Genomic DNA, 14,892 nt, shown 5'->3' on the forward strand with positions numbered 1-14,892 from the left:
TTCAGACAGAACAGAGAGAGAGAGAGAGAGAGAGAGAGAGAGAGAGAAACACTACCGTGACGACTTAGTAGCATTTGCCACCCACTTTTACCCTGGGGTAAAATGGCTGCAGATACAGAACAATTATGAAGTAGGTGTAATTACTGAAGACTTTGCCAATATAGACATTACATCAACAGTTAGAAATTATGAAATTTCACATTGACAAACTAAAATCAAAAGGGTTTCTCCCCTCTTCCTTTTTAGCAGGATAAACCTTTTAAAATGCAATTTTTTTTTAAAAAAAAAGACAAAATTATTTGAAGGAACATATTTTCAAAATCAGGACATCAAGTACATTTCACAGATGCGTATGCAAAAAAGGTATACATCTAATATGATTTGAACACAAACGTAAAGTATTCAGTTCATCCATGCTATGTTACTTCACACCTGAAGAGAACTGCCCCCACAAAATCTGAGTTCATAAAACGCATTGTAACGTAATAAAAACACTCATCGTTCATGGTCACCTACAAAGTCATGAAAGTCAAGAGGTTTGAAACAATATTAACCATATGCATGCAGATTGTCAAGGAGCCAGTGAGGCAACAATCAAAATTAGCTTTTTTACATTCCCCCTCAAATCTTTCAGTCCATGGACACGAAGGAAATATTTCCAGCTACTGCTGAGGAAGAGTTTGTAATGCCTAATTATTACTTTTAGTAAACATGAAGTTTTTATTTATTATCCCTTTAGGTAAATACTGAATCTTGCTTTAAACTGTACATTTGTAATTTAGTCAGCAAATTTACACATTTTCCCTGTTTGGGAATCTGTAAACACTGTTACAGATTAGTTCATTAACCATATCTGTGGAAATTATTATTTTGTACAAAAGAATTTCAGCTTATGGGTGGCTTACTGTTCGCTGAAAGTACTCAATGTTCTAGATGTTATCACTGGTTACTTAACTCACATCATTTTGTCTCTGTACCCTTATTAGATGACCTAACACAAACCCACAGAAAGATTTCAAGATGGCCACACAAGTACAATTTTGGTTCCAATATACATTTGCATGAATATTCATAAAGCTTTCAAATTCAGTGAACCTTGCAAACAAAAATTAATTTGCTTTTTATGAATGTTCACAGAAAGCAAAGAAAAGGGGTTGAGAGTATAGGTTTTATTTGAAAGAGCATTTGAATATTTTTTTGATTTATTCACCTAGATCTATTTTTAAATAATTAACCAAGGTACCCAAGTCAATATAAACACTTGTAATACACAAATTTAAATGTAAAAAAGTTTGTCTCTACTAGTTTCCACCTGCATTTTCACTGCCTCCTTTAAGTAGTGACCTACTGCAGCATTTCATTCTACTATATTTCAGCTGAAATCCCCCATTCTAGCTGCTAGCCAAAACATTTTAGTTAATTTCCAGCAAGTATTTATTACCAAGAGGTGATGCAGTGATAGACAAGATATACTATTTAAGTCGTGATTTATATTAGCAACACCATATTTAATTTGATTACTTTGATACTTCACTCAAATCCATTTTACCTAAACTTAATTATTAAATTCACATATTAAGAATAACCACATTAAGAAGTTTCAGCACAATATTTTAATACTTGGAAATTATTCTTCTAAGTGGATAGACACTTGAAAAAATTGAGTGACATTTTGAGATGGGATAGAGATTGAGAGTGATTGTAGTCACTTGTCAGCCACTTAAGTTTTTGGGGAGAGGGGAAGCAAACTGCATTGGGTATACTTTCCCAGTGTTTTAAGGTATAACCAACATCGCATTTACTAATGCGATTCTTAAACAAACCAATCAATTTCAGCCAACATGCAGTGAAATTTACAGTTTTACTGAACTTTTCAAAATTTATTAGTCTAATTCCTGGTTTTAAATTCCTCTTTTTGGACTTAAAATACATTCTTGCTTAGTTCACAGTTTATTGTCTTTATGGTAAAATTCTCATATGCTCTCTCTTTTCTAGTCAGTACATACAAGTAGGAAACAGATACAAAAGTGAACTTATTTTACCAGGGAAATTGCTCTAAATACACTGAGGTAAAAAGGGCCTCTAGTATTATGGATGTCCTCTGGAAATAATATTTTCTTCAAACTACCCAGGTCTGGGCTGATGCCCAGTCTTGAAATATGAACTAAAGCATGTATTTTTAAAAAGACTTCCTCAAAACTGTTTAAAAAATGTTTTCTTATTAAAAAGAACCGAACAACGTCAAAACATTTCACTGATACACACAGCAAGATCTCCCTCCCCAGAAAATGGGAGAAAGTATTTAGTCACTGTCCTTGACTGATGGCCGGGGCACAGGGTCCGTTTTTCTGAATTCTGCCGCAAGCACACCCTTACAGAAGGGGAAGGAAATTGAAGGCAAGGAGCCGAGAAGATCTCGGAAGTAGAAGCCGGCAGCGGGCGTCAAACTACGCTTGTCTCCACCACTAGAGAGGGTAACTGAACCCCGGTCCCTCCACTTCCCACTCTGCCCGGCTGCCCAACGATCTTTTACCCTGCAATCGCTTAAAAGGTCTGTGCGCCTCAGCCACTGACCTTACCTGCGGCCCTCTCCCGAGGAGCCCACTCGCGTTCCCACACACACCCCCGCGAAGTCTGGCAAGCAGCTCCCACAACTGCCATTCATGTAATGGAGATCGGGGTTAACAGCGGCTCTAAGCTAGGCAGCGTCTCCGTAGCAACGGAAAATCTGCTTTGTGACGCGTTCACACGCGCCCGCTTCCCTCCTGTCCCTAGCCCCCACCCCACCTGTGACCCAGACAAAAGCAGTTGGTCTTCCTTACACGTAGCTGCTGCAAGTTGTGCTGGTGCTAAGGTCTATCCAATTGTCTTCAGAGGAGTCCTAGCGCCCACCCCCCCGCTCCGATCCCCTCAGTCATTTCCCTGTAATTTCTAGAATGCTGGCATTAGCTCCCGGATCCTTTACGTACAGGAACCCCCCTTTCTCTCTCTCCTCCTCATGGCTTGTGCTCTGCGTGGTGCCTCCATTAACAAATTACAAACAGAGACAGTTATTTCAGAACCTGAGGGTAATAAATGCCTCCCTGAAACACAGAAAAACCAATTCACGGCTTCAAACAAAACATTAAACACCGCTTTAAAATTAATTCCCCAACTGAGCGAGTTTGGGACGGGTATGCTGTTGTTTACAGGCTTGAAGCTTCTGTCAGTGTTGCAACATACCCTAAGCTATCATCAAGCTTAGGAAGTGGGAAGACTGCCAAAGTCACTTCCAATCAACAATAAATACTTAAAACAATTCTATCTGACCATACATAGGTTATTCAGATTTAACAAAAACCCTTCAGTAAGGGGAGCTCGCTCTGAAGAGCAGGAAAGTATATTGTAGCGACCACTGAGAAAGTGATCTGCAGTCAAGAAGCTACCGGGCTTTCACAATCCTTGCCAACTCGATACCCTGATCCTCATAACGGAAATTTCTCTGCACCCTCCTCAACCCCTACTTTCTCATTGTAAGAGCTGAACTAAATACATGGTTAGAAGACTTTCTACCCCCCCCCCCCCAGCACCCTGTGCATGTGTGTGAAATTATTAGTTTACCTTGGAAAAAGGTACATACAAAGGACAAAAGTCACTACACATTTCAGACTTGTTTTTCCTAAAGACATTAAAGCAAGTCTTGCACAGATACTTTGCTTAGTTGAGGACATTTAAACAACAATCATATTTACTCATTTTGATGCAAGATTAATGTCTGTACCTGCATGTATATTTCAGCAATTAAATATTAAAATTAAAAAAAAAAAACACTAAAAACAGCACTCTTATCTCATGATCCCTACTTTCATGATTCAGCCCAATCAACTGCTGCAGGTGCCAATGAACCTATTTCTAACTCAGCCCTTCCAGCAGATCTCATACAGAGAAAGGCAGTGAAAGAGGGGACTGGTAGAATCATTATGGGAATACCAAAAGCTAGTACTACCACTCGGATCTTGGTGACAGATGCAGCTAACCTGATTATGTGCTGTTGCGGGGGGAAAAAATTAAACAAAAAGGTCAGGAAGTTCTATACCAAACAATTGTCAAGAAAACAAATCTTTGCATTAAGTGTTTACTTTCACACAGAAATATATTAAAAGCTCTGCTAAAGTGCAGATCCTCTAACCAAGGAAATAGAACAATTTGTTCAGCAACAAAACAGTCATTCAATCAACATTTCTCAATTTCAAGGTTTCATTCTCTGTTTTTTATGAATGTATTGATTACAAGAAAATAAAGTGGTTTTACGTGACCAGAAAACCCAGCCTGGGTTACAACCCAGGCTAACAGTTATATATGGCAGTTTGATTTCTACTCACACTCCAGTGATTAAGCTGTTTTTGGAACCTGCACGTATGCCAGCTGCACTATTTCTCACTATTGTGTAAAAAGGGCACAGGCATTTTTTACTATCAGAAGAACTACTAGACACAATGACAGAAACAAATGCACCCTTAGGGACATACAAACTGCCATACTAGATCAGATCCCAAGTCCATCCAGTGACCTGTGTCTAACAGTGACCTGTTCCATATGATTCAGAGAATAATACCTAGCTCTTACATAGCACTTTTCCTCCATAGATCTCAAGTGCTTCATAATTTTTAGTGTGTTTATCCTCATAATATCCAGTAAGGTATGTAAGTATTATTAATCCCATATTACAGATGGGGAACTGAGGCACTGGGAAGTTAAGTAATTTGACCAAGGTCACAACAGAAGTTTGTGGCAAAGCAGGGAACTGAACTCAGGTCGCCTAACTGCTAGGCTTGTGGGCTAACCACTGGACTATCTTTCCTCTGAGATAAGAACCATGCAGCAGGTAATTGTGGGATAATATGTTCTCTATATTGGCTCTTATCCTGATCTCTAATCACTAAAGACTGGCTTAAGGGCGTTGTGTTATGAGACAGGGAGAAGAGAAGCCCTTGATCTACTTTCTCTAGTTTATATACTTTTATCATGTTCCACTCCGATTGGTCTCCTCAAACTTACACCATAAAAAACAAGTGAGAGATTTCCTATGTGTAGAAACACCACCATTCGATCAGTTTGTTTAGCTGAACCAGTGTTGGCCTCCAAGCGTAGACAAGAACAAATCCATGGTCAGCTCAAATTTCATTAAACTGACTGCTGACAAAAAAAAAAAAAACCTACTGAAACAGTGCTATTTCAAAGCATTAACAAGGGCTTAGAACATTCTGCAAGGAGACTGATCTTGTGGTTATGGGACTGGACTGGGACTCCAAAGACCTGGATTCAATTCCCAGCTCTTGCACATTCGGTGCATGTGTAACCCTGGGCAAGACACTAAGGTCCAGGATTTTTAAAGGTATTTAGGTGTTGCTACGCTCAGCACTGCAAGGTTTAAGTGACTAAGACTGTTAAGTGCCACTTCCAAAAGTGACAAAAAGGCTTGATCCTTTAGAGAGAGTCCTATTGACCACAATGGGTTTTGAATGAGGCCTTATCTAAAAGATTTCCCTACTTCATAAGGGGTATTTTGAGGACAAGTTTATTAGTATTTGTAAGATATTCAGATATTACAATAGTAGGGGCTATATAAGTAGAGGGAAAGCCATGTAGGATAAGCAAGGAGTTAACTTGCTCGAAAACAAGGAAGACCGCCAAATTGTGTCAAAAGGCCTTTCAACATCTGACAGATGCTGCAACATTTTAGGGCAAGGTGCAAGTTTTATTTCTGAATTTTTTGACTAATAAGATGAATTAAGCCAGCCAACAACCTTAAGAGTAAGCAGCTTGCTTCAATTTTTATTCTGCATCTCTTTCCTCCATCCTGGAGTGGTCTTTTGGTTTTCATCTCCCTGTGCATTTCCTGCTTGACCACTTCCCCTACTTGTGCCCCTCCTCTTTCTGTTGGGTCAGCTTCTTTTTTCTCCTGTCTGCTCCTCCCTCCAGTTACCTCTTACCCTATGACTGCGAAATGAATCACTGCTTCCCCCTCTAGTTACAGAACCGCAACAGCTTTACTTCCCAAACACTGACAGCAGAAAGCAAACTCTTAACCTTTATAATCAAATGCTGTTGATCTGCCACTACTTTTTATAGCTGCCTGTGCAGAGATGAGGCAAAGAGCCTATACCTCTAGCAAAAGCCTGTTCCAACTGTACTCATACTATAATTACCAGCAGTGTGTCAGCACTGGTAGTAGCAGTGCTTTAAACGCTTCTTTCTCCAAAGACATGTTTGTAAGAAATACATGAACCCAGCTATACCATTACTACAATAATGGTATTTTTTCTTAGAGCAATTGCACTTTGAACCCATCTACACTGCAAAAAACTCCTCCAGCATAGGCAGGACCCCAGAGACACAAAGATTTCAGTTAGCACACCAATGAAATAAATGGAAGCAATTCACATTTCTTACAGGCAAATACAGCTCCTTCCTTTACAGTAGCACAGGTCCCTTGTACCGTCTCAGTGAAGTTCAACTGTACAGTACAGGAAACAGAGAAGGATTTGGACAGCCCATGCATGGGAATCATTATCCTCTGTGCACTGCACAGCCCAGCTCCATGGAGTAAACCTTCATGTTGCGGTGGAGCAGAAAATGTGGGTATATAAATCTACCATCCATATGGGGGGGAAAAAGACCTGAAGAGCTATTGGAGAATAGCTCCCCTTGTAAATACTCTTATGCTGCACTAAGAGTGTCCATGTTTAGCTTACTCCACTCTGGAAGCAAGATGGATAAAAACAGATTTTTTGTTTAAAGGATTTTTAAAATTTAAATTAAACACAGGCTTGTTTGTTTTTAAATAAATCTATTTAAAATTAAATTTAAAATTGACTATGTTAAGGCCTAAACTTATTAAAATCATCTAAATTAATACGTTAAGTAGTACGTGTTTGCTGCCAAAGTTTTAAAAAAAGTCAAACCACTGAACTGGTAGATGTCACTGGCTAAGCACCTTGAACCAGAGTTTGCTAAAGTGCTAATGTAACCCACACACCTGGGTGTGGTGTTTGGTCCTATCTAGTTGCATGGAGACCACTTAGAGAGAAAGAGAGAGATAAAATGAGTCTGTTCCAGAGGTTCCCTGTTCAATCCTGCCCACTGATGACCAGGGTCTGTCAGCATTACAAGTGGGGGCTCGTCTGGGATTTCAACTGGGAAGTCTCTGAAGCTTGGGTGCACTTCCTCAGCTAGGGGAAGTATGTAACCCACACACCTTCTGGGTGTGGTGTTCTATCCCATCTAGTGGCATCGAAACTACTTAGAGAGCGAGCAATTAATGAGTCTGCTCTATAGCCTGAGCTAACAGCCGGTTGGCTTTTAGCTCATCCACTAAGCTCCAGAGGTCCCAGGTTCAATCCTGCCTGCCGACGACCAGGGTCTGTCGACGTTACACTAAATCAGCTTTTGACAGTAGTAACGCGTTCTCCAGGTGCAGAGAGAATATAATTTTCTTCATTTCGGTTTATTCAACTAGTTCAGTTCAATGACTGGTTCATTGAAATTTAAGAAACCAACTGGGAGCAGAAAAAGCAGGAGCGCTTGTTTTCCTCTTCCACTAGTGAGAGACAATATGATGTATAGTACTAGTTCTAAATCCTTGAAGGATATAGTGACCACAAGCAATGATCTCAATTCACTACTACAAATCATACTACTTTTGTTTATTAGATCAGTTAGTTTTAAATGAAAAAAATGTTCTGGTAAACTTTTTATAAGTTATTTTTCTTATGCATCCAGCACATTTAGTTAATTTAAAAAAAAAAAGCCTGTTTTTTGCATTCTTAATTGAATCTGAATTTCCATCCAGATAGACTTTCATGAAAACAATAAGCAAAAAAATTAATCTAGCAAACAAGAAATGCATCATTCACCATTTTCTAACATAATAAAAAATGCAGAAGTTAAGAATCTAAATAAATCCAAATTAAGCTATATAACTGCTTAAATAAATGCAGAGACAGTGTATTCTCCTGGTTATCAAAAAAACAAATTTCATGTAAAGGCTACATTTAGTTGTAAATCAACATGTTTTAATGGTTACCAATCAACAAGAATCAATCTTTCTTCAGGAAAATAGCTAAAAGGAAACCAAATTGCTGGCACTTTAAATTAAAAAGGTCGTAGAGCAGTTTTTAAACTAAGGGCTGGGGGGAAGCCGACAGGTGCGGAAGAGCATGTGGTTCGGACAGAAGTATCCTTAAGAGGAGGATCTATTAATGGAGATTCTCTATGTCCTAGTAAGGAAGAGAGGATGGAAAATGATAAAATACAGGTAAAATCTGATCAGAAACAGTCAAATGAAAGAGAGTCCCATTTGATTACATCATGTAATGGCAGACAGCTAAAAAGTTTTTAAAGTGCTTATATACCAATGCTAGAAGTCTAAATAATAAGATGGGTGAGCTAGAGTGCCTCGTAGTAAATGAGGATATTGATATAATAGGCATCGCGGAAACTTGATGGAATGAGGATAATCAATGGGACACAGTAATACCAGGAACAAAATATATCGGACAGACAGAATAGGTCATGCTGGTGAGGGAGTGGCACTATCTATGCTTTCTTTCACATATAATCAAATGAAGTAAAAATCTTAAATGAACCAAACTGTACCGTAGAATCTCTATGGATAGTAATTCCATGCTCTAATAAGAATATAGCAGTAGGGATATATTACCAACCATCTGACCAGGATGGTGGCAGTGACTGTGAAATGCACAGGGAGATTAGAGAGGCTATTAAAATAAAAAGCTCAATAATAATGGGGGACTTCAACTATCCCCATACTGACTGGTGTACATGTCATCTCAGGATGGGATGCAGAGATAAAGTTTCTTGACTCCTTAAATGACTGCTTCTTGGAGTAGCTCGTCCTGGAACCAACAAGAGGAGAGGCAATTCTTGACTTAGTCTTAAGTGGAGCACAGGATCTGGTCCAAGAAGTGAATATAGCTGGACCACTTGGTAATAGGGACCATAGTATAATTAAATTTAATGGCCACCACTTCCCGCAGCCCCCATTGGCCTGGAAAAGCGAACCGCGACCAGTGGGAGCTGCAATCGACTGAACCTGCAGACGCTGCAGGTAAACAAACCGTCCCGGCCCACCAGCGGATTTCCATGACAGGCCGCGTGCCAAAGGTTGCTGATCCCTGAACTAGCCAAAGACTCAAAAAGTAATAGCAAAAAATTTTTAAGTACATCAGAAGCAGGAAGCCTGCTAAACAACCAGTGGGGCCACTGGACGATCAAGATGCTAAAGGAGCACTCAAGGATGATAAGGCCATTGTGGAGAAACTAAAAGAATTCTTTGCAACGATCTTCACAGCGGAGGATGTGAGGGAAATTCCCAAACCTGAGCCATTATTTTTAGGTGACAGATCTGAGGAACTGTCGCAGATTGAGGTGTCAGAGGTGGTTTTGGAATAAATTGATAAATTAAACAGTAATAAGTCACCAGGACCAGATGGTATTCACCCAAGAGTTCTGAAGGAACTCAAATGTGAAACTGCAGAACTACTAACGGTAGTCTGTAACCTATCATTTAAATCAGCTTCTGTACCAAATGACTGGAGGATGGCTAATGTGACGCAAATTTTTAAAAAGGGCTTCAGAGGTGATCCCAGCAATCAGAGGCCGGTAAGCCTGACTTCAGTACCAGGCAAACGGGTTGAAACTATAGTAAAGGACAATACTGTCAGACGTATAGGTGAACATAATAATTTGTTGGAGAAGAGTTGACATGGTTTTTGTAAAGGGAAATCATGCCTCACCAATCTACTAGAATTCTTTGAGGGGCTCAACAAGCACATGGACAAGGAGGATCCAGTGGATATAGTATACTTAGATTTTCAGAAACCTTTGACAAGATCCCTCACCAAAGGTCCTTAAGCAAAGTAAGCGGTCATGGGATAAGGAGGAAGATCCTCTCATGGACTGGTAACTGGTTAAAAGATAGGAAACAAAAGGTAGGTATAAATGGTCAGTTTTCAGAATGGAGAGAGATAAATAGTGGTGTCCCCCAAGGATCTGTACTGGGACCAGTCCTATTCAACATATTCATAAATGATCTGGAAAAAGGTGTAAACAGTGAGGTGGCAAAATTTGCAGATGATACAAAACTACTCAACATAGTTAAGTCCCAGGCAGACTGTGAAGAGCTACAAAAGGATCTCTCAAAACTAGGTGACTGGGCAACAATATGCAGATGAAATTTAATGTTGATAAATGCAAAGTAATGTGCACTGGAAAACATAATCCCAATTATACATATAAAATAATGGGGTCTAAATTAGCTGTTACACTCAAGAAAGATCTTGGAGTCATTGTAGATAGTTCTCTGAAAACATCCACTCAATGTGCAGCGACAGTCAAAAAAGCAAACAGACTGTTGGGAATCATTAAGAAAGGGATAGATAATAAGACCGAAAATATAATATTGCCTCCATATAAATCCATGGTATGCCCACATCTTGAATATTGCATGCAGATGTGGTTGCCCCATCTCAAAAAAAGATATATTGGAATTGGAAAGGGTTCAGAAAAGGGCAACAAAAAGGATTAGGGGTGTGGAATATGGAATGGCTTCTATATGAGGAGAGATTAATAACACTGGCACTTTTCAGCTTGGAAAAGAAACAACTAAGGGGGGATATGATTGAGGTCTATAAATCATGACTGGTGTAGAAAAAGTAAATAAGGAAGTGCTTTTTAATCCTTCTCAGAACACAAGAACCAGGGGTCATCAAATGAAATTAATAGGCATCAGGTTTAAAAACAAACAAAAGTATTTCTTCACACAATGCACAGTCAATCTGTGGAACTCTTTGCCAAAGGATGTTGTGAAGGCCAAGACTATAACAAGGTTCAAAAAAGAACTCGAAAAATTCATGGAGAATAGGTTCATCAATGGCTATTAGCCAAGATGGGCAGGGATGGTGTCCATAGCCTCCGTTTGCCAGAAGCCGGGAATGAGCGACAGGGAATGGGTCACTTGATGGTTACCTGTTCTGTTCATTCCTTCTGGGGCACCTGGCATTGGCCGCTGTCAGAAGACAGGATACTGGGCTAGATGGACCTTTGGTCTGACCCAGTATGGTCGCTCTTATGTTAAAAGAACAAATTCAAAACATAATTCAATTTGATGATTTAAAGTAAAGTTTCCTGCTTGGTGATTTAAATCACTTTGATTTATATCAATCCACCCTGTTGGGTAGTGGGATTAAACTAAACCACACAACAGCACTCAGTGCAGTGTAAGGTCTGGTCCACACTACAGTTAGGTCGACGCAAGGCAACTTACGTCAACCTAACTATGGAAGTGTCTATACTTAAATTTTGCTCCCACCAACATAACTGTCCCGCTATGCCGACTTAATAACTCCTCCTCCAAGAGCAGCGTAGAGCCACGGTTTACGTAGTTAGGTTGACATAGTACTATCAGCGTAGGTATTGCACTGCTTACATCTACTGTTACTGGCTTTCCCGTGCCATCCCACAACGCCCCACACTGACAGTACAATTGATACAAGCGCTCCTGGTGAGGACGAGCACTGCCAACACAAGGAGCAAAGTGTAGACACGCAGAAGCGGCAGTAATTTAATTTTGTAGTGTACGCATGACCTTTGAGTTTAGCTGTTTGAGTTTAATGTGATCTAATGAGTGTGGAATAACTGTTGAGTTTTAAATTCACACCCTAGTTTCTTTTGCAAAAGCTTCCCCAAGTAGACAAGTCTTAATCTTCTCTCACACACACACACAAGGAGCAAAAGTGTTGGAGGTTGTTTTAGCCTTCCAGGTAAAGTAACAACCACAAAATGTCCCCATCCCACTACAGTAACTCCCCAGTGCAGAGTCCAGCTACTTAGACCATGCACTTAAACAGTGTTACACTTCCACTTGATGAGTGAGTGAAATCAGATCAAACGGTGTTCAGCAACATTTCAGAAATGATAGTTAAACCGGCACCTGTTACTGACACCCACTGACTGCAAGAGGTAAATATCCTAAGGTAGGCAAAGATTCTGTCAGCCAACTAAGGCTACATCTACACTGCAACCTGGGATGTTATATGTAGTTCATGTGGACATATCCGCACTAGCTTTAATCTAGCTAGCTTGCTCAAAATAGCAGTAAGGACATGACAGCATAGGAGGCAGCCCTGTAGATACATACTTACATTGCTAGATCTCACATTGAAACCCATGCCACCACGTCCTCAGTGCTTTTCTTTACCGAGCTAGCTAGATTAAAGATACCATAGATAAGTGTACACGATCTGCAAATTATACCCTGGTTGCAGTTTAGACAATACTGCAATGCTACATTTGGAAGGGTTTCCTCCAAACTAAAAAGGCTAGAAACTTTCAATCATTAAATAAAAAGTTCAATTTTGCAGAAATTGGTAAACAAGCTCCCTAATATCTAGCTCTTATATAGAGATTTTCAACAGTAGATTTCAAAGTGTTTTACAAGGAAGTCAGTACCATTACCCCCATTTTACAGACAGGGGATGTGACCTGCCCAAGGTCACCCAGCAGGCCAATGGCAAAGCCAGGAACAGCACCCAGGTGTCCCAAGTCCTACGCCAATGCTTTATCAAGTAGGCCATACTACCTCCTAAACAGGGGAAAATGTATTTTTCACTGTTATTAGGTAAGTGGATTTATCAAGCCTTACTAATTAATGCCCCTCACACTTCCTATAGAAAATTATTAAAATACTTTGAACAAAAGAGAATATAGTATTTACAGGCAACTCTGAAAAGTACAAAAAAGTAAAACAAAATTCAACAGGGTAACAGACTCATGAGAGTCACACAATTCTATCATGTTTAATGATCTATACCTTGAAGGCATGGGGGACATGTCCTATTACTTGGGATAAAATTGCATATTCAATTTAGCATCTCAATATTGATATACAAATTTAAATCCTGAAAAACAGATTCATGGTCAACATGAAACACCATTTTGAATCAGAGGGAATCTCACTATTTGAGAAATTGTTGGTTACATTGTATGTTGTTTCTCTTTTCTTTTTTTCTGGTAATGTCTCAGAATTCTAACTCCCAATGTCCTTGACATACAGAAGGTCAAGGTACATTGTGGTACTGAAATTGTAACACAAATAATACAATGCATAAAGGCTCTCTACCGTATAAATAAAGTGAGGTGGCAGGAAAGTACTTTTTGATATAATATCAGAATATGGATGTGTAAAGCATTAGGAGATTACAAATCATTGTGATTAATGAAACATATGGAAGCAAATTAAAACTAGAAGACACCTCCCGACCCAAAAAAAGTTATAGGAAAGAGTTCTGGGGGGGGGGGGGGGGGGGGGGGGGAGGAACCCGAGGCTTTGAGCCACACTGAAGAGGGAAAGATAGCTAAAGAATGAATACATTCTCTCTGAAAACTATGAAGGTAAGAATTATGGAGATTTTATTATCATCATCATCACTTTCTAAGAGTCTCCTTCCAAGTACTTCCACTGGGTGGCAGACTAAGCTTTCGCATGAATGGACGGGGGGAAACGACAATTATTTAAAGAACTTTTCTGTTATACAACTTATTATTTGATCAGTTCTCCAAAGTTTCTCTCCCATTTTTTCTAGAAGCCCCAGGATAAAGGAAGCAGTCCTTCAGGGAGATTTGAAAGTGACAGTGAGATGGGAACAACAAACATGTGGGTGAAGTGAATGGGTCAATACAGAAATTGATTTAAAATACATCAGCAGAACATCTACTTAAGTCTTGAAAAGCAAAGACTAGAAGATTGAAATAAATTCAGCAATGTATATTAGTCCTGAAGGATCTGAAAGGATGAGTACACAGCATTATTAAAATCTTGGGTGCAGCTTTGAGGGGGTTTCTTTTTTCAGTGCACATATTTAAATGTCACAAACTTTCTTTAAATGCATTTAAAGAGAGTTTCCACTTATTTTAGACAAATTATGACTCATTTTTAAGAATAAAAACTATTTAATTACTGTCTTCTTTGAATTATGTATTTTTAAAATAGCCCACTGACCCACTTCAAAAACTTGCACTCCCAACTGTGCCAGTGAGTTTAGGAGATCTGTAGATCTTGCCATCCACCTTGTAACATTTTTTAAACACAGCAAGAAGTAGAAGTTTCAGGTATTTTCATTGTGCAGATTTTAAAAACAACTACTAATTTTCAAATTTTTGCTTTGGCAGGTTTAATCATATGTAAGCCTGCGAGTCTGTGACGAAGATCACAGATTCTGTGACTTTCATAATGGCTAGTGCTGGCTCAGGTGCTGCCCGGCTTGGGCAGCCCCTGCACCAGCAGTTTGATTGTGTGGGAGGGGGCTCAGGGATAGGGAGTTGGGGAGTGTAGGGGGGTGCTTACCTCGGGGTGGGGGGCTCCCTGGCTCCCAAGCAGCTCCTAGGCGGCGGAGCGGGGCTCCGCGCCACGCGCTGCTCACACCCACGGACCCCGCCCCCACAGCTCCCATTGGCTGCGGTTCCCGGCCAATGGGAGCTGCGGCAGCCAGCACTTGTGGCGGGAGCAGTGGAGCCCCTGCCCTGGCCCCTGCCTCCGCCACCTAGGAGCTGCAGGGACACAAGAGCCAGGTAGGAAGCCCCTGACAGCCCCACCAACCCCCTCTCCCCCAGCACCAGCAGGGTCCTGGGCCACACACCACAGCCCAGCCCTCCTCTCCCCAAGTACCCGTGGTGGTCCCAGGCCACCTCCCCAGCACCCCTGGTTACCCCGCAGAGCGCCCACGGCCCCAGTGATGAGCTGGAGCCGGTTCTCAATGGTTCACGCGAACCGGTTGTTAAATTTAGAAGCCGGTTTAGAACCGGTTGTTAAAGGGGTGGGCAAACTCTGGCCCG

The 14,892-nt window shown here is 40.4% G+C and overlaps 1 protein-coding gene across 7 annotated transcripts in view; it reads right to left on the minus strand.

Annotated features, from left to right (window-relative positions):
• The window catches only part of ACSL3 (acyl-CoA synthetase long chain family member 3), a 103,473-nt gene that overhangs the window by 71,655 nt on the left and 16,926 nt on the right, over positions 1–14,892 (minus strand). Inside the window, exon 1 of one of the 7 annotated variants that reach the window (XM_074963940.1) lies at positions 2,823–2,861. The exons of 4 other annotated variants lie outside the window; for them this stretch is intronic. The gene's annotated coding sequence lies outside the window, so the exon portion shown is untranslated. Of the gene's footprint in view, positions 1–2,574; positions 2,725–2,822; positions 2,862–14,892 lie in introns of those variants that run through there. 2 more of the 7 variants (XM_074963939.1, XM_074963938.1) reach the window with 2 other exon arrangements.

The sequence above is a fragment of the Natator depressus genome, chromosome 9 (assembly GCF_965152275.1).
Source record: "Natator depressus isolate rNatDep1 chromosome 9, rNatDep2.hap1, whole genome shotgun sequence".
Taxonomy (NCBI): Eukaryota; Metazoa; Chordata; order Testudines; family Cheloniidae; genus Natator; species Natator depressus.